The following is a 21,456-nucleotide window of genomic DNA, read 5'->3' as shown; positions in this document are numbered from 1 at the left end:
ATTTCAGAAGTACTCAGGAATTGGTGTTATTCTTTTTGAATGAGCTATGTCTGCTATGTTAATTGTGTGTGATTGTATTAAAAAGGCGATTGGTAAGCTCTGGCTCACATTAGAGAAACCTTACCTTTATACAACTGATAACATAGTATGCAAGATTATTTAAGAGAATGATATCTTCAAACACAAAGTTGTTTTCTCAAGAATGTTCTTGGCTTGCATTTTCTGAAGTGACACCACCTGCCATTTTATCCAGATAAGCATTATATAACTTCTTTCTCTTACTGCATATTATCACCCTAATAAAAGGCTTTTGTAAAAGCTATACTAATAAAATATTATATTTTGCAGCTAATTTCTGTTTTTAATTATTTAAAAAATTTGCTTGATGGTGTTCATTTGTTTGAAGGTGCTGTTTAAATGAGATTCCTAGTGTTCTCAGCCTTTATAGTGTAGTTTAGGCAAATCTTTCTTAACACATAGGTTTGCAGGGCATGTCACATGAAGTATGTTTTGAAGGGGAAAAAAGAACAATGAATGTCATTTCCTGTGGAAAGAATGTATTTGTAATGCAGATTATGCTGGTATCCAACAGACAGATGACTTGTCCTGTCTCATTGTTAGGAAGATTGTTGTTCCAAGAAGATTACTGTGGTGCCAGGTTATTGAACACTATGCGATAACTTCCTCTGTGTGGCAGAAAATCAATTGGTACTGTGAGGGATTTGAAATTGACAGCTCAATAGCCTAGAATGTTGAATATGTTTATCTCCAAACAGCAGTATTTTAGATGGCAAATGATTTAGTGCATTATGACAGAGTGGCTTCAGATACCTAACATTTTAGTGTTTTCTGTTTGGAGAAAAAGCATTGCTGATATTCCCTTTCTTTATCAAATGTACCTAAATTGTCTGTCTTGAATTGCTGATTGGTTAAAGGTTGTAGCTAATGCAGATCATTGTAAGTACATAGCTTAAAGGACACTGCAATAAAGGTTTGCTTTAACACTAGAATTACCAGAGCCTACGAGAAAACTCGTAAATCCGACCCACCTTAAATCCGTTCTCACCTCTCCGCCAGCCCCTTTTGTGATGTAAATGTGTCGATAACAGCAAGCAGCCTGCTATCCCATCCCCCTGCCCATTGCCGCAGTTCAATTTGCAAAGAAGTTTGTCAGTGCTCAGTGTTTATCTTCAAGTAAAGTGCTGGAGCTTTATACGGTAAAAAAGTACATCGTCATTTGGAATACATACGTTTCATGTGTGTTCAGTGTCATTAACAATCTCTGTAAAAACGTTGTTAACACAGAAACGTTTTTCATGTTTTAGTAAAAATTGACAAAATGCAGACATGAAATGTATAATGTGTGAAGCCTGAAATACAAATATGAAATAGACACTTTCACAAAAAGTACAAGTATAACAAAACAAGTGCACTTTTATTCAAGAATTAAACCGAAGAAAAAAGAAAGCAGGTTATGGTAGGCGGTTGATACGACAGCTTGCGTGGTGCAATGCTAAGAACTGCTGACTCCCAATCAAGAGCTTCTGGGTACGAAGCTTTGGTAATTCTAGTGTTAAAAGGGCCAAAGCTGCTTGGTCAGTACAGTAAGTTAACATGTTGACTAAAACGGATGTACTCCCTTACCCCGTGCATTTGAGTCCCAAGACTAGAGTGACTGAATGAGTTGTTTCTCCACATTTTGTCCAATTATAATTCAGAAATAAGAGAAGCTGTAGTATACAGTATGTATACCACCTTCTGTAGTAATTTGGAACAGGTTTATCATTATGTTTTAAAACTTTTTCTGTCAGTGTTTGGTGAAGGAACATGAAGCCCTGATTGCTAACCTCTACAATGTGGTAATGTCATTTCACTTAATTAGTGCTTCATTGATTGCTTATTCAATAGTATGGTGGTTATGTGTTAAGTCAGCTTTTCTGTATAGGTACTATGATGCAGTATGAATTTATATATTTATAGAGGTAATATAGTTGTTACCTCTATAAATATATTTATATATTTATAGAGGTAAAATCAACAGTAAGCTCCCTGTCGATTGACATTTGAGCTTGAGTTTTTAACTCATTGACAGCCACATGTAAATCGAATGCTTTTTTTCCTTTGGTTATATTCTTGAATAAAAGCACACGTGTTTATCTGATATTTGCACTAAAGTCTTCACACATTATACACTTCTCGTCATTATTAGTATAACATTGAAAAAGTTTCTGCTTTAGATATGTGTTCAGCATTTCTCTTCCTTTCATCCTACATGTACACAGATCTTTGTAGACACTGAACACACATGAAATGCATGTATTCCAAATAATGATATACTGTATTATTTACCCTATACAACTCCAGGCACCCCACACGCAAATAAGGAGCCTTGGCTTGAGCTGGGAGACCTTTTTGACCACGAGCTGAGCTCCATCAAGACAGGGATGGGACAGCAGGCTACTTACTACTTGTGCTAATCGACACATTTACAAAACAAAAGACACTGATGGCAGAAGTGTGAGTGGATTTAAGGTGGGCCAGGATTATGAATTTTTTCATGGGCTTCAGGAATTCTAGTGTTAATGCATCAATACTGAACCACAAATTATGTAATCATGTTTCCCGCAGTTGGGGAAATCGTAGGGGTCAGCATACCCAGAGTGCAATGGATGTGCCTCATGCTGGCAGAACCACCTTAATGATCATGGTATCTCCCCTGCTAGGTAAGTGACACACCATCTGTGTTCTAGTGACCCACATCCTGCTTATAGGGGGAATCAAAGCATTATGCACATCTGAATCTGTTCCTCAGAGAATTGCAGTCAGGGTGAGTGATGGAACGGTCCTTACGGATGATGCTGTAGTTGTGACCTGCTGGGCTGGCTACTTTGAGCAACTGTTTTTAAAACCGATCCTCCAGCTAGGACGCTGGGCATCTCTGGGCTCACAGTTCTTGAGGCTGATCCTTCAATTAACTGTAAACCAGCCAATCTCATTGAGATTGCACAGGTGGTGAACCAGCTGAGGGTAGAAAAGACTGCATGGATCTGTGGTATCCAGGGTGAACTTCTCCAGGCTGGTGGTAAGGCTGTCCAACGGGCATTGCAATCAATCTTAGCTTCCATTTGGGAGACGGATATCATTGCAACTAACTGGAAAATGGAACTTGTCTGGATTGCATCAATTACAGGGGGATAACATTGCTTTTGCTGTCGAGTAAGATCCTTGCTAGAGTCATTCCTCAATTGGATCTGTGATCATTTGCTCACATACCGGTGGCTGGGGTAGTGTGGTTTTATGCCTAAGAAGTCTACCATTGACCGCATCCTGGCACTGAGGGTTCTCATCGAGCACTAATGCAAATATCGGCAGTTTCTTTGCAGCCTTTGTTGACTTTCACAAAGTGTGTGACTCTGTTGATTGAACTGCCCTGTGGGACATTCTGAGACTTCACAGGATTCCGTCCCGAAGTTTGCTGGATATCATGGCTGGCCTGTATACTGGTACTGTGAGTGTTATGCAGAGTGGAGGCAGAACCTTTGCATTTTTCCCAGTTGATTCTGGGGTTCATCAGGGATGTGTTCTTGCTTCTACTCTGTTCAATTCTTGCATGGACTGGATGTTGGGCAGGGTCATGGGGTATAGCGGTTGTTGGGCATCTGTTGGTGAAGAGAGATTCACTGATCTTGACCTTGCCAACAATGCTGTGATCTTTGTGGAGTCTCTGATTTGGGCTCTCAAGAAACTGAACAAGAAGTCTGAGTGTCTGGACTTGTGAGTGTCCTGGATAAAAACCAAGATCCAGGCCTTTAATGACCTCTTGGGCACAGCAATCAGCCATGTGTCTGTCTGTGGAGAGTGTGTTGACCAAGTTGAAAGGTTTCTTACCTCAGCAGTGACATTCATGTCTCTGGTGACTTTTCCTATGAAGTCAGTAAATGAATTGGGTGAGCAGAGGGGGTGGGGTAGGTCATGAGGTTGCTGGAAAGCTGTTTGGACTTTGTATCGAATGAACAGTTGCTCGTGGAGTACCAAATGAGGCACATCACCTGCATTGTGAGGGAGCGTCAGTTATGCACTATGGCTGTGTAGTGCGATTCCCAGAGGTTGACCCAGGTCGGAGGATTCTCATTGCTGATGACAGAAGTGGCTGGACCAGGCCAAGGATATTCTCACATAACACCTGGCTGTGGCAGATAGATGGTCATTTCCAGGGGGTGGGACCATACCATGTGTCTGCCTGGGGGGTTACCAACCGGGATCCCTAGCTATTTCATCATGACGGTTGGTGCAGTTACTGTATGTGGTGTACCAGCACATGCTCCCCAACCTGACCTGAACACTGAGGCAAGAGAAGCACAATGCATTCCTTTATAAGAGAAATAAAGGGAAAGGTATGCCACCCTAGCAAGTAGTGTGGTTTTCTTTGTAAATGTTAGTCTACTTTGTTTTAGAAAGTGATTGATATAACAAACACATTACAGTGATGTCAGTTCACTTATTATTTTGGGAAGTCCTTCAGCATGCTTTTATCATGCCTTACAGTTTCTCAGCATGAGCTGTTCATGGTGTGCATGATATAAATCAGAAATGCCAACTGCTTATACTTAAATGAACATCCTGGTTTTATTGCTTCAGTGTAAAATCTGGTTTATTGGTGGGAGGTCTGAGGAAATAATTACCCACAAAGTTTCTTACTTCACCCCACCATTGAATGCAAAATGGATGGAATGATTGAATCATAGAAAGATAGGAAAGCATTTTCAAGTTGTCTCACATTGGCCTTGGTATATTAAGTGCAAAACCATCATTTGTTTTTATCAAAAGGGTTGATTTGTTTTCAGCAGCATGATCAAAGCTTTCTGTGCATGGAGTCAAACTAAACTGATTTAATATTAATTTGCTTACTTTTTCCAGATTTTAAGCAGTCAAAGGCATAGTACTTGATCTGTATTATTTATTTATTTTTTTACTGAAGAAAAGATCAGGTCACTCCAAGAGCTTTTAAAAATCACACTCTAGTACAGCATTTCACATCAAAGAACAACAATCAATAGCGCTCAGTGTTTTTAAAAGTGATGCATCACAAGTAATTGATTTGGATGTTAGAAATGTTTTTGAAACGGTTTTATAATAAGTGATGCCTTCAGGAATGCCTTTAGCTTATGTGAGATGGACTTTTTCTTTCCCCTAGCTTATTACAACACATCACTGTTCAATTTACTAGTCGCTTTATTATATCATAAAACACTGAGTCTATCAGTTTAGTGCTCCAGTAGGGATTAAGTGCCCTGGCCACAGTTGTAGCATGGTAAAGCTGTACTTAGGAATATAAATGTCAGCTACACTTTCAGCCTTTGATCTTTATGCATTGTTAAATCAGTTTATTACATGACCCATTTTATTATTTTAATAAATGGTATATCCTTTTAATACAGCTGTGGCTGGGAGTAAAAAAATTAGACTGTAATAAAGGAAACACTATGTCCACACTAAATTCTTGTCCCCGGCAACAACAAACATAGATTACTTTCTAAACAAGTCAGATATTAAAGATAAGGTTTCTGAGGGAGAGTGGGATTAATTCGGACATAATATCAGTTCAGGTATGTGAGGTGGGTTTTCATTGATGGGTTGCTGTTTAGGTCAGTGTAAGGAAAGGTAATTACTTGTTCTTTTTGTTTATTTACTGTAATGCTGTATATAACATAAATCTCAGAATACCTTCTCGTAGACAGTGAATTTGACAGCATTTGGCCAAGAAATTAGACTAAGATTTGGAGGGGGAAAAAATATATAAACAGGTAAGACAGCATTTTTTTTTTTCTGCTAAGGTTAATAAAAAGTAAGTAAGAAGCAGCAGGGAGATGTTAAACAAAACCATACATCCATTATATCCTAACTACAGGGTCACGGGGGTCTGCTGGAGCCAATCCCAGCCAAAACAGGGCACAAGGCAGGAAACAAACCCCAGGCAGGGCACCAGCTCACCGCAGGGCACACACACACACACCCACACACTAGGGACAATTTAGAATCACCAATGCACCTAACCTGCATGTCTTTGGACTGTGGGAGGAAACCAGAGTACCTGGAGGAAACCCACGCAGACATGGGGAGAACATGCAAACTCCATGCAGGGAGGACCTGGGAAGTGAACCTGGGTCTCCTAACTGCGAGGCAGCAGCGCTACCCACTGTGCCACCATGCCGCCCGTAAACAAAACCATTCATTCATTATCCAACCCGCTATATATCCTATCTACAGGGTCACGGGGGTCTGCTGGAGCCAATCCCAGCCAACACAGGGCTCAAGACAGGAAACAAACCCTGGGCAGGACGCCAGCCCACCGCAGTAAACAAAACCAGTCCAAGTAAATTAATAAGTACATATAGTTTTGTCTGTGTCATTTTCTGTAAACTAATAACACCTAGAATGGGACTCAAGCCCTTGAATTAACTCTGTTACTAGCTGCTAATAAATGAGGAACAGGCCACATTAATGAGCTACCCCAACATAGCTCAGTGCATTTGAAAGGACTAAGCTGGCTAAAATAAGTGGCAAATCAGGGCATGCCTGGATCAAGAGGTGTCAAGCTAAAGATGTCACTAACCATTGTAATAGTGGTACATTTAAAGAGGTACATGGGTGTGTTATTATACTGAAAAAGACACACACATTTGGCTATCTATTAGCTTCACAAAATGCCTTCTCCTTTTCCATTCCTTATTCAAGGTATGTTTTTTATTTATTTTTATTAGAGGATTCTATACAGTTGAACATATTGTTATACACCTCAGCACACTATGCACTATTGCAAATCCATATGTAGTTAAATGAAAAGTAACAATGATGAAGAAGAAATGTTATAACACAAACTGCATACAGCATAGACCAATGAGCCATTTTTAATTAACATTCATAGTTGGATCAGTCTATAGTTTGGGGGCTTGTATCCATACACTTGTTATATTTATCATTTCTTTTAATAATGGGCCTGCTTCTTTAGATGTTAATGTTAGAAGGAGCATTTTAAAATCAAATCCAAATTAATCTTGAAGCCAGTGTAGTGACTCAAAAATCAAAGGTATCTTGTCATACAGTACTTCTTGTTTATAGTTTATGATCCATGATACTCTTTTTTTATTAGATTTGCAGTAGTAAGAGACCAAATTAAGAAGCCTGACAATAAAGCATTACAATAGTCTAATCTCCTTGTTACAAACAAATTAAGTTGCTTTTCGTGATCCTGTATCCTAATTTTGCACAATTAGTAAGTTGGTGACAGCAAGTTATAGAAAGAATAGACGTGATAACTGAAGGTTTATTCGCTGTGAATCTGGGTCATATCCACATGAAATTGATAACATGTTCAGGACTTCTCCCCTAACCAGTGTACTTCTAAAACTCACTCGGATACTTCTTAATGTGACTCCTTTTTTTTTGATGACTTAGATGTTCTGGTATTAAGCCCTGAGGCTAAAGTCGATTTGGATCAGCTTCTTACCATTGATGAAATTCAAAAGGCAATTCACCTTATGCAAAGTGGTAACGTCCTAGGTCATGATGGTTTTCTTCTCAGCTTGTAACTTTCTTGAAACACAGAAGCTAATAGTCTTATTCTACTCAAGCCTTGCCATCAACCCTTAATCAAGCTGCTGTTTTACTGCTTTAAAAAAAAAAATATATCCCTAATACTGTATCACTTACAGACCAATCTCTCTCTCAGTACTGATGCAAAGGAACTTGCCAAAGCCTTCGCCCTATCCATTAGAGTCAGCATTACTATCAATAATCTCTTCATAGCAGACCAGGTTTTCATTGTTTTTTCAACATTAGAAGATTACTTATTATCCTTAATACGAAATCTAGCTGATTATTACCAGAGGTTATAATACCATCAGATGCTGAGAAGGCCTTTGATAAAGTTGAGTTGAGGTACCTTTTAAGATGCGGCTTTGGACCTCAGTTCATTTCTTTGCTCAAATCATTGTTTTATCTCCTGAGCCCTATGATCTGACAAATATTTTTTTCAATATTTTCTTCTGCATTGTGGTACAAGATTGGGGTGATGTCTCTGTTCTGTTCTATTTGACATTGCCATTGTTCCACCTAGAAAGGTTGAAAACAAAGCAACAAAAATAAAGTCCTTTCTATTTGAAGAAAATACATAGTAACTTAAGATCTAAAGTACAGTTAACTGATTAGATATCAGTGATCACAACTAACATCAATACTAATAATTTATTAATAAAATAGGAACTATCAAACGCTAAATTGTTTTGAAAATGGGCCTTGTTGCTACCATTGTACATAGTTATTCACAATTACCTGATTTTGAAAGTTAGACTTGAGCATACATAAACTCTGTCTTTATCTGATGATCTTTGACTTTATTTAGGTCCAGTCTCCTCCCTTCCTTTTATAATTTCTGTTTTTGAGCAATTTAGTAAATAAATCTGGTTACAAGCTCAATCTTAATAAAAGTGAGTTGTTTCCCATAAATAAAGCTGTTAAAAGGTGCTCTTTTAGTCTCTGTCCCTTCAGAATTGTGAAAAGGGAGTTTAAATTTTTGGGGTCAAGATAACCTTGTCTCCCTCTAGCCTTTTTAAATCAAATTTCCTTCCTTTATTGGAGTGCATTAGGAAGGACTTGGCTAATTGGTTCACATGACCTCTATCTGGGCAAACAAACTCTTTTAAAATTAACATCCTACTCAGGTTCTTGTACTTATTTCAATATATCCCAGTAATTCCTCCTTTAATTCCCTTTAACAAATTATTATCTTCTTTTATTTAGAGCAACAAATTAAGCTATCTAATGATTTTAAATTCTAAAGAAAATTCTAAAAAAATATTCTAAAGGCAAAAATGAGATGGGGGCCTTGCAAGACAATTTTCTATTTTACTATTCGGTTGTGAACATCTAGGACAAATGTTATTGGGTATGTTCCCACTCAGCTATACTGGTCACTAGTTACTAATTTAATTGTCCTCTTGCCTTTCATCATCACTACTTCGCCTGGCATGTTCCTCAGTTCTTCTTTCAATTTCCCAATTTAGCAGTAACCCCCCTGGCTAGGTGGACACTTGGGATGTTTAGGAAACACTTTAGAATTAAGTCCTTCAGAGTCGGTGTTCCTCTCTGTGCAAACCATTTGTTTCCTCTTTCTCTTACAGATCAGGCATTCCTTCTTGAGGGAAGTGGTAATTTTTTTCTATCCTGTAGTGACTTAAACATCAATGAATGTTTCACTTAATTTGAATGGATATCAAACAGTTTCAGTTGCCAAAATCACACTTTTTGGGTGCCTTCAGGTCTAATAGTAGAAACAAAGGGGAGAATTTCCCTGCTTTGCCTCCCGAAACAGCTATAGATTATATTTTTAGGTTGACTCTAAATGAAAAAGATAATTTCTCAGATCTGTTCATTTACACTCTCTCTAGATAGTGATTGTATTCTTAAGTTAACCTCAAATTTTAAAGGTGCAATTTCTCAGATTTATTTATTCATATACACTTTCTTTAGATGGTGGAATGGGAACAAGATCTAGGCTTTGAATTTTCTGTTGCAGTATAGGAAGATGTTCTGTGTCAAATACATTACTCATCTATATGTGCTAGATAGTTCACTGTATCCAGTTTTCAGTGCAGGCAAGCTCCATCTCACAAGTACCGTATTTTTCGCACCATAAGATGCACTTTTTTTTCCCCAAAAGAAGGTTGGAAATGTCTGTGCGTCTTATGGAGCGAATATTGCGTCACAGACCATGATGTGTATTACCTGACAAAAGTAGACATCCAGGGGTAGAGGGCGACAAAACTCACTGTTACGTTACAGGCATTCCCTCTGTGCTTGGAGGAATGTTAGACTCATTGACTCGGCATCTAATCCTTGCGTGTGCGTGAGTTGCGAAATGTAAACAAAAGCAAGATGGCATCTACATCTCATGAGGGAGCGAAGCGAGTGCAGAAAAAAAAAAGCAGAGGATGTTTTGCGCATTATCACTGAGTCGGACTCTGGACTCCACAGATTACCAGCCGCTGGACTACTTCAGGCTGTTCTTTCCTGAAGCTGCCTTTCAGCTACTGTCAAACGAGACAAACAGGTATGCAGAGCAATTTTTTGAATCGAGGGCTGTGCTTGCACCTCATTCTCATTTTTCAAACTGGAAACCCACAACAAAACATGAGATGAAGGGCTTTGTGGCATTACAAATATAGATGGGACTAGACTGGTGATGTAAGTTCAGGGAGCATTGGTCCAAACGTGCTTTGTCCCCTGGTGGCTTTGGACAGGTTATGTCGCGTGATGATAGGTACGTGATGCTGCAAAGTGATTGTGAGCAACTGAGCTTAATAAATTCTGACACTAGCGATGAGGAGTTCTTGGGGTTTCCATAAAACTAGAAGAGTGCTTGAAACTTAAAGTCTCTCCTTATTTGTTAATGACAGTGATGATGTTTCTTAATACCGCTGTTGAATTTACATGGTTGAAATATTATTCTGCTATATTTTATTAAACATATTAGTGCACCATTTGGTTCAGAATATTTTTTTTCTTGTTTTCATCCTCTAAACCTAGGTGCGTCTAATGGTCAGGTGCGTCTTATGGTGCAAAAAATACGGTATTTATCTTTTTAGGCAATATCCCAGTTTTGGAGATCAATATGTAAATCTAACTCAAAGACTTTAGATGTGTGCTTTGAAATTTTGGAACATAATAAATAGAACAGAATAAACATTTATGATGTATACAGAAAGTGAAAGAAATAACAAGAGACAGCAACAAACAGTAACAGTTTACCACCAATATATGATATTTCACAGATTTGAAATGAAAAAATAAAAGACATTAATTTTAGCGTAAATAGTGGTTTCAGAAAGTTTTCAGACTCCTTCACCTTATTTATTAAAAATCAAAACTTAAGTCTCATTTATATAATTATTCAGCTCCTTATTTCAATTCTTTGTTGAAGATCCTTTGGCATCAGTTACAGCAGTGGACGCCGAAGTTGGAAAAACAACGGGAGACAAAAACACCAATTTAAAATAAAAAGCAATTTCCTTATTCTTGATGAGAAGAGGCAGGCTGCAGATCCTGTCATGTTCCAGTGCTACAAACCGTCAGCCTGCTAGTAGGAAGCCGAGACTTCCTTTAATACTGAAGTTCGTTGACAAGAAGAAAAAAAAAGAAAAGCGGCAGTTCATTTTGAGGTCATACATAGATCGTTATAGCTTGCAGTCACACCCTGGATTGCAACATGCAGGAGCACACAGTGTTTTTACAGATAAAGTGTGGTCAGTATTTTCACAATTTTAGGAAATACACTTCTGCTAACTTGAACGTACATAAGACCAGTTATAGCAAGTTTTGTCCTAATGGTTATAGGGTGTATGCAACTCAGCGGTTTTAGACAATGCTCACTTCTTTATACTTTTTTTTTCGAAGCACATTGCTCATAAAATATCAAGGGTTGCATAAAGGTTAGTTCAGTACATTACATTAGTTATAAAGAAATTATATTCTTAAAGCTTTAGTATCTGCATTAGATTACATTTGTTCAGTTAGCTTTAGCATATTCTTATTTAATATATAAGTGTCATGCTTCTTATAGTTCTATTAGCATCATACTTTTATTATTTGGAAAGACTGACGCACCTTAATTCTAAATATTCTTTTTCACAGCTTTCTGTCTTCTTGGGTGAGCCTCTCCAGTCTGTGCACACCTGGATTTGGGCAATTTATCCCATTCTTCATGGCAGATCCCCTTACGCTCCATTAAACTGGATAGGATGTGTCTGTAGACTGCAATCTTCAGTTCTCTCCACCAATGTTCTTTGGGGTTTTAGTCTGAGCTTTGGCCACTCAAGGACATTCAAACTTGTCCCAAAGCCACTCCAGCATTGTCTTGGCTTTGTGCTTTGAGTCATTGTTGTGCTGAAAGGTGATACTCACCACAGCACACGTTTTTCACTTTTCTGTCCATTACTAACCTTCTGTTTGTGGCCGTTAATTGGAAATTTGTATTTTCGTATTATAATTTTTTGTTAGAATTGAGTTGCATAAGTTTTGATGCATGTATTTATGCTAAACACAAGTTTATTAAAAGTAACCAAACTCACAGTTTCATAATTATCAGTAGGTGTTTTTTTCTCTGCCTATAGTATATTATTTGAACCTGATTACTACAAAGTTGTGCTTTTTTGTTACTGACAGGTGCCCCTGGTTGTTTCCCTATTGATGTAAACAGTACATGCATAGCGCATGTTGTAACCTGGATATTGCTCTAAGTAGGATTAGTAGGAGATGGCTACCACAGTATACTAGAAGCCTCTTTCCTGTTTATATCAGTTTTAAGTAGTGAGGGCTGAATTTTTGTGTAAGAAATACTTGGCTGCAAGCAAATTTTCTATCCAGAGGAGACAGCAGTCTCCTATGCAACTCTGCTATGGTGTAATTCATCTTGCTAGCCATTTGGTGACTGATTGCACACCTGTCAGCAAGACAATGACAGTGACACTTTGTATCCTGGGTTCCTAATCATCTCTATTTTTACAAACTGTAGCCTTATATGTTTTTTCTACATTTATTTGTAATAAAGTACATTGTGAGATGTATCTGTGAAGAAAATGTTAGGAAATTTTACAGCAAAGTTATATATTTTTGAAATAACTCTCCACATCACAGCCATTAAAATTAGTTAGCAGGTAAAGCAGTTTAGAATTGTATTTAGCTGAAATGCATCAGATATTGCTTTGGCGTTAAGTAGGCAGAAACAAGCCTTGCATAGTCACCAGTTAATTGAAGAAATGCAATAAAAAGAATCTGACATCCAACCTCAAAGCTACAGCGTTTGATCTTGTATAGTTGAATTTGCAGTCAGCTTGGAATTCAAGTAGATATGACCACATTTTACGTAAGTATTCTTACATCCATTGGCAGCTATAACAGATTAATTCTACATTAATACCACATGTGATAAATGCAGTACATTAATGCTTCAGCAAATAGAGTACAGGCAGTCCCTGGGTTACGTACGAGATAGGGACTGTTGATTTGTACTTAAGTTGAATTTGTATGTAAGTCGGAACAGGTACATTACTTTAATAAATGTTATTGTTGACCGACTGTAACCAAGTGCTCTGCCAATGAATGATGGAGTTTCACCTCTTTCTGACCTTTTTATTATTTCAACTTTATTTTCAATGGTGATGGTTTTTCTCTTCTTTACTGTAGCACCAGCACTTGCATCAGATTTGTGTTTCAGAGACATTCTTGAAGGGTGAAGACAAAAGGTTAAGATGAGCTCTTCTGTACAGCACTGTACATGCTATCACAGCAGATTAGGCACCGGTCGTCAACACGTCTGATGTATAGGGTGGTCCAGATCTAATTATGCAATTTTCATTACGCTATAACTTATTCAGTTTATTACATAGAAAATAGCCCGAAAAATCCCGGACCATCGAGAAGTGTGTGAACTGACGACACGAAGAATCGTCTTCGCGCCGAACTGGAATCGTCCCTGCATAAATCAAAGTCATCCAGACGATCTGGATCTGCAGAATTAGATCTGGACCACCCTGTACAGACAAGAGACAACTTCCTGCTATGTGTGTAACAGTATAAACAGGCTTGCTATTGAGAATGAATGGGGGCAGCGAGGGGCGGTTCATCACCAGCCCACATCACAGTCACCACCACTACAGTATGCTGCCTGCAGTGTCCCGCCGCACCACCGCCTCCATTCAACGTGCAGCCATCCGAGGCACACTACAATGCTACCCCCCGCCTCCCTGTTCACCCTCAATGGCCTCCGTTCAGCCACAACAGGGTCACCACTTGCAGCGGGGGAGGGCGTGCAGTGAAACCGCATGCTGCCAGGAGCTGCCCGACAGACACTACACTGCGCGAGCAGTGAAATTGACCCCCTCCAGCCTCCGTCCAGCCACCCCTTGCAACGTCCCCGGGCTGAAGATGACGGAGCGGCAGTTACTGAGGCGCAGGCGTTGCAGCTGTGGCCCCGTTTGTATGTTGTAGGTCGGGTGTCCGTAACATGGGGACTACCTGTATGTGAACTATTCAATAACAAATCTCTCTTTGATAGTAAGTTAGATGGTTGTTGTAATGTCGTTAATTTAAAATATTTTAATAAACAGTTTGTATCATTAGCAGTAATTGTGTTCTGTTTCCAATCTCTGTTTTTTCATACATTAAATAGTATAAAGCCAAGGGGTGGACAACAGTAAACATGAAATGGAGCAGTAGCTGTGTGTTCTTAACCACATGAATTTATTCATATCTATTTGACAAAGTAATAATATTTCAGTGTGAATTATACCTGGGATAAACAGTAAAAATATGACAAGTTTTGTTTCAGTGTTTTAAGTTAATGTGCTTTTTAATCAGATTCAGTAAAAGCAATATCACATGTTTAGTTTTGTCCTTTTAGACCCTCAGATTGTTAGATTCATGTTTAACCACAGGATCAGATAACTTTCCCAGCTGCAAAGTGTGCTAGCTGTGGATGTAATACCAGTCTCTCAGAGAGGAGTAAGTCTGACTTAGAAACACTATTGGTTCTGGTGATATTTCATAATATATGTTTACACATGTAGTTTATATTTTGTCTTAATGAATGGATATCATTCTTCTGCAGATCTAACTTACGCTACATTAACTCTCTTAGACCAATGCAACCAAATTAAGAAGGTAAACATGCTAATTTGTGAAATACGTTTTGTAGTTCTTTATTACTTTTGTTCATTTGTTTGTCTTCCATGGTAATTTGTTTGAAGTTAATTTTTTTTTCCTAACCTTCTTCCCAGCCATCCTTCCCCCATCACCAAAAATAGACAGTATGCTAAGACAGATTTATCAGCATTGTGCACCTCAGATGTATAGATCTTTTAATTAGCAGGTTAATTAAGCTGCCCTAAATTGTAATTTTGTGAGCATGGGTTTATCCATGAGTAGGCCTTGTGATGTACTGACACCCTGTCCAATGCTACTTCATGTAATGAGCCTGGCCTGCTTTGCATCATGTGTTCCTAAGTTGAATTAAGTGGATTTAGTAGTGTTGTGTTAAAGGAGAAATTCAACCCTCATAAAGGTTCTTCTTCTTAATGGCACTGTATCAATTTTTTTTCCTCTTTCTTTCTTCCATTTAGTGTAGGAGTAAGGACATGTTTGAATGAAAGCAAATACCCCTACTTGCTATAAGAACCACTGTGCTGAATACGCAAAGACAAAGCTTGAAAAAAAAAACAGCAATAAAGAACTACTTAAGAGCATTTATGTTAGGTAGAATGCCCAGTAGGTGCTGGGTGGTCTTTTTGGCCATCCTGGACACCCGACCTTATTATTGGAGTCGCATTTAGAGACAAAAAAAATTATTCTGTTTTTATGGACCCTAATTGAAATATTTATCTTATGTAAGTGTGCATTATTTATTTGTTGCATGTTATTTTTATTATTATTCTTACTTAATTATAGTTTGTTTTTTCTTTCTTTGTAACTTTTTCTTTGACATCTTGTAAAGCTATGTTTATGTATGAAAATGTGCTATTGAAATAGATGTTGTTGACAGTGACACATGCTGGTCACCCTAATACCTATGCAGTGTCATTAATTGTTTATTGTCAGTGTGCATTAAATGTTCCAGATGATCATGAGGCAGACTATGGAAGTGGAATAAATTATCACCAAGGTGCACAAAAATCCCCACCCTCTCTCCCAGCAACTCGGGCTGTGTTTTAGTGCATGTTACATCACATGCTCTCACATGCTGTCCTCACCCCTGCATTTCTTCTGGTCCTCCATCCTTGAATGATGGCAATGCAACTAACGGCAGATGTCAGTCACAGTGATAGAAGTGGCACAAAACAGGCTTTCTGTTCCTGGCATGTGATGACTGCATTAAGATCTTGTTATTAACACTGTAAAGGGTTTTGCAATATTGCCTAGAGGCAGTAGTACTACTTTATGCACAATATAGATAATCTTCGTCTCCTAGTTAAGTTTTGAGTGCATTGGTCACTTGGACATTACTCTTACACTTATGTCGCTTTAAACTTTTAGTCTATAATGCTATATTATTTATCATCCTCTTACCCAGTGTATTGATCGTCAAAGATGCTCTGTGTTCTAACAGCAACCTACTCAAAGTGAGAACCTACACTTGCATGAAATGACAATCTAATGCCGTGATCAGTTACACATAAATACTCAAAGCAATTTAGAGTTTGCTGTTGAACTAGACTTAGATGATCAACCAACATAAAAAGCATACCCTTTTTTTGGGTATAATGATAGTGTGATGGTATTTCTTTGGTATTTACAGTATATACTTAATGGACGAGATACTGGACTGGCATCAGTCAATTCTTCATTGTGCATAAATGTTGGGGGAAAATTTACTTTTATAATTTTCTCTAACTGTTCATGTTCTATTACACGTGTTATGCATGAAATGAGCTTGACTTTGTTGTAAGTCTTTGAGGTGTTATATTGTTCCCACCAGGACTACATACTTTCCCAATATTTATACAGTTAATGGGTGTGCTTAGTATTGTCATAGTCAGCATTGGGAAATGAAAATTTTCTAAAGGTTCCTTGGTCTTATTCATTTCCAAATTTTTTGAAGACTATTATGGCCCACAATATTCAGGATCACGATTATACATTTCATGGTTATCCAAGAATGAATCTCCCTCCTAAAAAAAAAAAAAAAATTGTGTTAATTTTTATTCAATTTATTTTGGTTACATAATATCCTTCAGTTCCTTAGCTACAATTAATGCTGATGCAGCTTTGCTGAAGTTACCCATACTATTACCCAAGAATTCTCAGTTTGTGTTCATTTACTAGAAGAGTCCAAATATGTCCTGCCAGGCTTTTCTTGTTCTCTTCAAGAATGTAAGAACATTTTTGACCTGTTTTAAAGCTGCTTGATTTCAGTAATAAATCACATGAACCACACACACACATATACCAACATTATAGTACACATACATATACACAAACAGGTCTTGATTTATGGCAGTCTTCACTTATGGCCATTTCGCAGAAACGCACAAAAATATAAATCCCCAAAATGTTTCTTTCTTATGGATAAAGAAAACTAATTTATTGCAGATGAATATATAACAGCCATTACTAATGCTGAGGCATAGTATAATACAATACGGTGCATACTTTATCACCATTTTCAATCATTTTGTCCTTTCTTGTACACGTGTCACTGAATGTAACCCACGATGTGCACAGCTTTAAAATAAGCTCTGTCACAGGTAAGCAGTGATAGATCCTGGTGCTTGTAATTCCCACCGTCCAAGCCATGGGGTCTCAGGCTATATAGCATGCTGGTACAGGCAGTGGCGCTCTGTTATCCCTTGGCAGAGACAGCATACATCTCAAGGTCATTAGTTAATGCTATTATTAAGCCTTTTTCAGCTGCATAAGGTACAGTATTATTGCCAAGAACTGTAGGATGTTTAAGGATAAGGTGACATACTGACATACATACCCATTTTTCAGTTTACTTTAAAGTAGTTTAAATTATTTATATTTTGTGATTTAAATTAGTCTATTTCTTCACTGTCAATTTATTATTAAGTTTGAAACTTTTTTCTGTAAACTAAGTAATGAAGTGTTTTGCATTACTGTTGCTCATTTCACATTAGCAGACATTTTTGATTACAAATTCTGACTTTTACACAAAATCAGGTTATGAATCTCTGCTCACCTCCATGTACAGTATGAACGACTCATCTATGTATATGTGTGTTTGTGTATAAATAAATGTAGTGGTTATTGAAATAAAATATTCAAAACCATTCATGCTCTGGCCCCATAAAACCCTGAATTGGGTAAGCAAGATGGATGTATGAACAAGGTAATAAAATTTAAATATTATCACTTGTTGAATAATTTATCATTTCTAGCTCACAGCAACTACCGTATACCACTAAAAGCAACAAATGCAAAATAAACAGTGATAAATCTAACCAGTGATGAATTAAAGCTTTAGCCATTTATTAGGCTTTAGTGTGTTGTTTGTCTGTGGTCATGCTGATAAGCTGTTCATCTAGACTTGGGGAATCCTTTGGTCAACAGTCTTCCCATGTGGTTTTTAAGAAAATGTGCAATATGAAAGCAGGAACTGTTCAGGGATAGCCAATTATAATGTAAGGACAGTCAAACTCATCTTTGGTTCTGCTGGTCAGCATCTCTGTAGAAGTTGAAACAGATAAACGTATTAAAATATTGTGTGCAGTACCTTCCATCACATTGCAAACAAGATGTAAGGAATCTTGTGTAGAGAAGAGAAACCAAATGCATAAAGGGGCAAGCCCTACTTCAAAACTCTTCCTTCTTGAGCAGAGGACGCTGATTTTGGCTATGTTCTGTAGAAGGTCTTCAAAATTGTCATAGGCATTGATAAAATTGTTCGATCAAATTGTTTTTTTTTTCTGATTTGAGAATTTCTTTTCACAACTGGATTCTAAATCAAAGCATGTACAGTAGTTGAAAATTGTGAGTTTTTAATAAATAGCTGGGTAAGCCTTGCTCTGGTGCGACCTCCTTCCCTCTCTTGGCCGGGATGCCTTTCTGCACTCTCTGGGCCTCTCGTCTGGATTGGGATCTTCCCAAGTTCCTGCTGGGATGCCTGTCGATCCTGTATTTCTCCTACAGTTGTAAAATTGTATAATTTAACAGAGCATTTCCATTTTTAAGTCATCATTTAAGGTTTTGTATCTTAAAAGCTTTTTGATGTGTACCAAGTTTAAAACTTATTGGACTTTTATAATTAAGCCATGCATTCTACTCTTTATATGATGAACATTCCACAATAAGAATGTTTTTGTTTGAGACCAGCAACTGAAATGGCTATGAGCACATTGTTCTTAAGGTCTCCGTGTATTTTATCTGAGCATTTCTCTATTGATTTTTTTTTGATGTCACTGTCAGTAACCATGGGGATGCATGCCTCAAATTACTGATCCTAACAGTATTTTATTACTTTCTGTTTGCTTTGCACTGCAGTTTCTCTCCTGAATTTGCTCAGGCTATAGATGGTGGAGCATTATTTCACATGCAGCAGTTTAAGAACTTGTCTGCAGAAAAAGTCACACATTTTAAGCATAGTTTGCCCTTCTGTTCATCCAGAACTAATAAACACTCTATTAGGAAATTTGTGAAAGCTGAAGAATCTGGGTTAGTGGCCAGCATTTTGGGTTTTTTGCTTGCTTCAGTGAGATGGGAGCAGAAGCTAGCATTTTATATCCTGGTCTATGTTCTAAGTATAGCTGCAGTAGTGAGTTTCCAATCTTTCTCTACAAAGTAGGTTTAGTAATTTACACAATGAACATTGCACCTATTGTCTAAATTCTTGTTTCTCTATTGTTTATTTTGATAGAAGTTACAAAGGTGAAGTAAAACACTTGTTTTGCGGTTATGGACCTTGGCACAGCCAAGGTTCCTGACTTGTACCTAGGCCTTCCCGGATAGTCATTGAGTTTTAGTGACCTAGAAATGGATAAGCAGGTTAGCAGATGAACAGAAGAATGTAAAGATACCTTAATCAGCTGTGGTTTTCATTATTTGGATTTCCATGCTTCCAAAAGTGCAATTTGTTTTACATGGAGGCCTAATGCGTACTGGGCACTGGCATTATGAATGTTTTCTTATGATGTAATTTGGAGATTCTGTAAATTTAGACAATAAATTACCTTAATTAGTGAGATTATTTTTAAATTATTTTTTCACTGATATACAAAGATGATGACTCTTGTGGCTAGTTAGTCTCTCTGACTCTCCTTCCCACTTCTTGGAGCCTGCTGTATTTTTATCACAAAAACATTTGCACAGCAATCAGGAGTATTTCCATTCAGTATTCAGTTTTAGTGATCTGTAATAGTCTGTATTTTCACAGACATCCTTACAAAATACCCCTGAATAGAGGGTGCTTGAAAAATGTTTTCTTGGTTGTCGTCAAAATACGTACATGTGTACGATTAGTTAAGCATGCTGATGTGCATGACAGTGTCTTAGTAATGAAGGCAAGACTGAATATAGTCAAAAAGTTCTTATGTAGTTCCAGATGGTCAAGGAATGCATAAATAGATTGAACTGTTGTTGGGCATCACACTATGCACGCATTTTTTTAAAAATATAAACTACTTTGTTAATGGTTATATATTAATTTCTTTAGTATTAATTAGCATTCATGTAACAGCAACTCTTAAGACTATATAGAAAATGCATATTTAGAAAGAGAAAAACACCCTGAATACAATGGAACTTGTGACCTATTTACAGAGAGTGTTGTTTGCTGGATTTTAACTGGGGGTCTAAGTGCAGTGAGAAAGAGATGTGAAATATATCTAGTGTTATGCTGTGAATCCCTGTTTGATCTAATGATAATTTTAAATGCATGAGATTATAGAAAAAAAAACAGGCGAGGTAAACCCAAGAAAAGAAAGCATTGATTACTGTGTTACTGGCTGCTCACACATACTCTTCTGTAGTCCCTGTGGCTACTTTTTCATTATTGTCTCTTGTCACTTGCTTGTTTAAATCCAATCAGAGCATCTTGTGCAGATCAATCACATATATTTTAACATGTATTTTAATCTGTTTTAGCTGATTAGTTATGACTGACCTTTTAAACATATGCTGTTTGTATAATGCAAACAATTAATGTTCTTTTGTGTAGGTGCAAAACACTTATAAGCTACCAGTGTTAAAAATGCTTTATTTTGCAAAATTCATTGTTTAGCAGTGTGAAGCTACTAATGACCATAGGCTCACAGTTGCTTTATAAGAAAGGCAGAAGGCAAAGAAGTTTTTAACTGAATGATATAGTCCATTCCATTTTACTTGTTACATGATGCACATCAGTCAGCACTGTTTGAACCCCATATTTGAATACCCCCCATTCACATATTCTGGCATTGCTCTAAAACATACACTGACACAGCAGTAGTCTAATGATGGATGGACTGTATCCGCCCTCATTATTTGTTAGAGTCACTTTCTGATTTGTGGGCCGTGGGTACTTTTGCCAACAACCACAGGACACTTTGCCAGTCACAGTGATTGAATCAGTTCCTGCTGACCCACTTCTTCTCTGTCACCTTTGCAGCTCCAGGGCATGTTGGTGGTGCTACAAAGGAAAGAGGGAAGAACAGCCTTATTTTTCATCTGAAGCAGAGAGTACTGGGAATGGATTCTGTTAGTTTTAAATTCTGGATTGTAGGCTACATAGGACTTGTGAAAAAGACTTTACCTTTTTAGTGTTTATCTTAATGTTTAGTATAGGTCTCTTTTCACTTAACAATATAATACAAGATTAATTAAACAAATGGAACTAATGTGTGTACTGCAGGTGGATCTTTAACCTGAGCCAATATGGTAGGACACAATGTAAAGAGTTTTGGATTGAGTTCT

At 37.6% G+C, this 21,456-nt stretch overlaps 1 protein-coding gene and 1 non-coding gene across 3 annotated transcripts in view; one reads left to right on the top strand and one right to left on the bottom strand.

Moving 5' to 3' along the window:
* Positions 1-21,456, top strand: part of LOC114648389 (kelch-like protein 29) — an 839,883-nt gene that overhangs the window by 435,035 nt on the left and 383,392 nt on the right. The window lies entirely within an intron of this gene.
* LOC114649738 (U1 spliceosomal RNA) lies at positions 2,568-2,731 on the bottom strand. Its single transcript, XR_003715888.1, has one exon. It is a non-coding gene; the product is annotated as a U1 spliceosomal RNA (small nuclear RNA).

The sequence above is a fragment of the Erpetoichthys calabaricus genome, chromosome 3 (assembly GCF_900747795.2).
Source record: "Erpetoichthys calabaricus chromosome 3, fErpCal1.3, whole genome shotgun sequence".
NCBI lineage: Eukaryota > Metazoa > Chordata > Cladistia > Polypteriformes > Polypteridae > Erpetoichthys > Erpetoichthys calabaricus.
The sequence above is the reverse complement of the archived record's forward strand: the minus strand, read 5'-3'. Positions and strand labels throughout refer to the sequence as shown.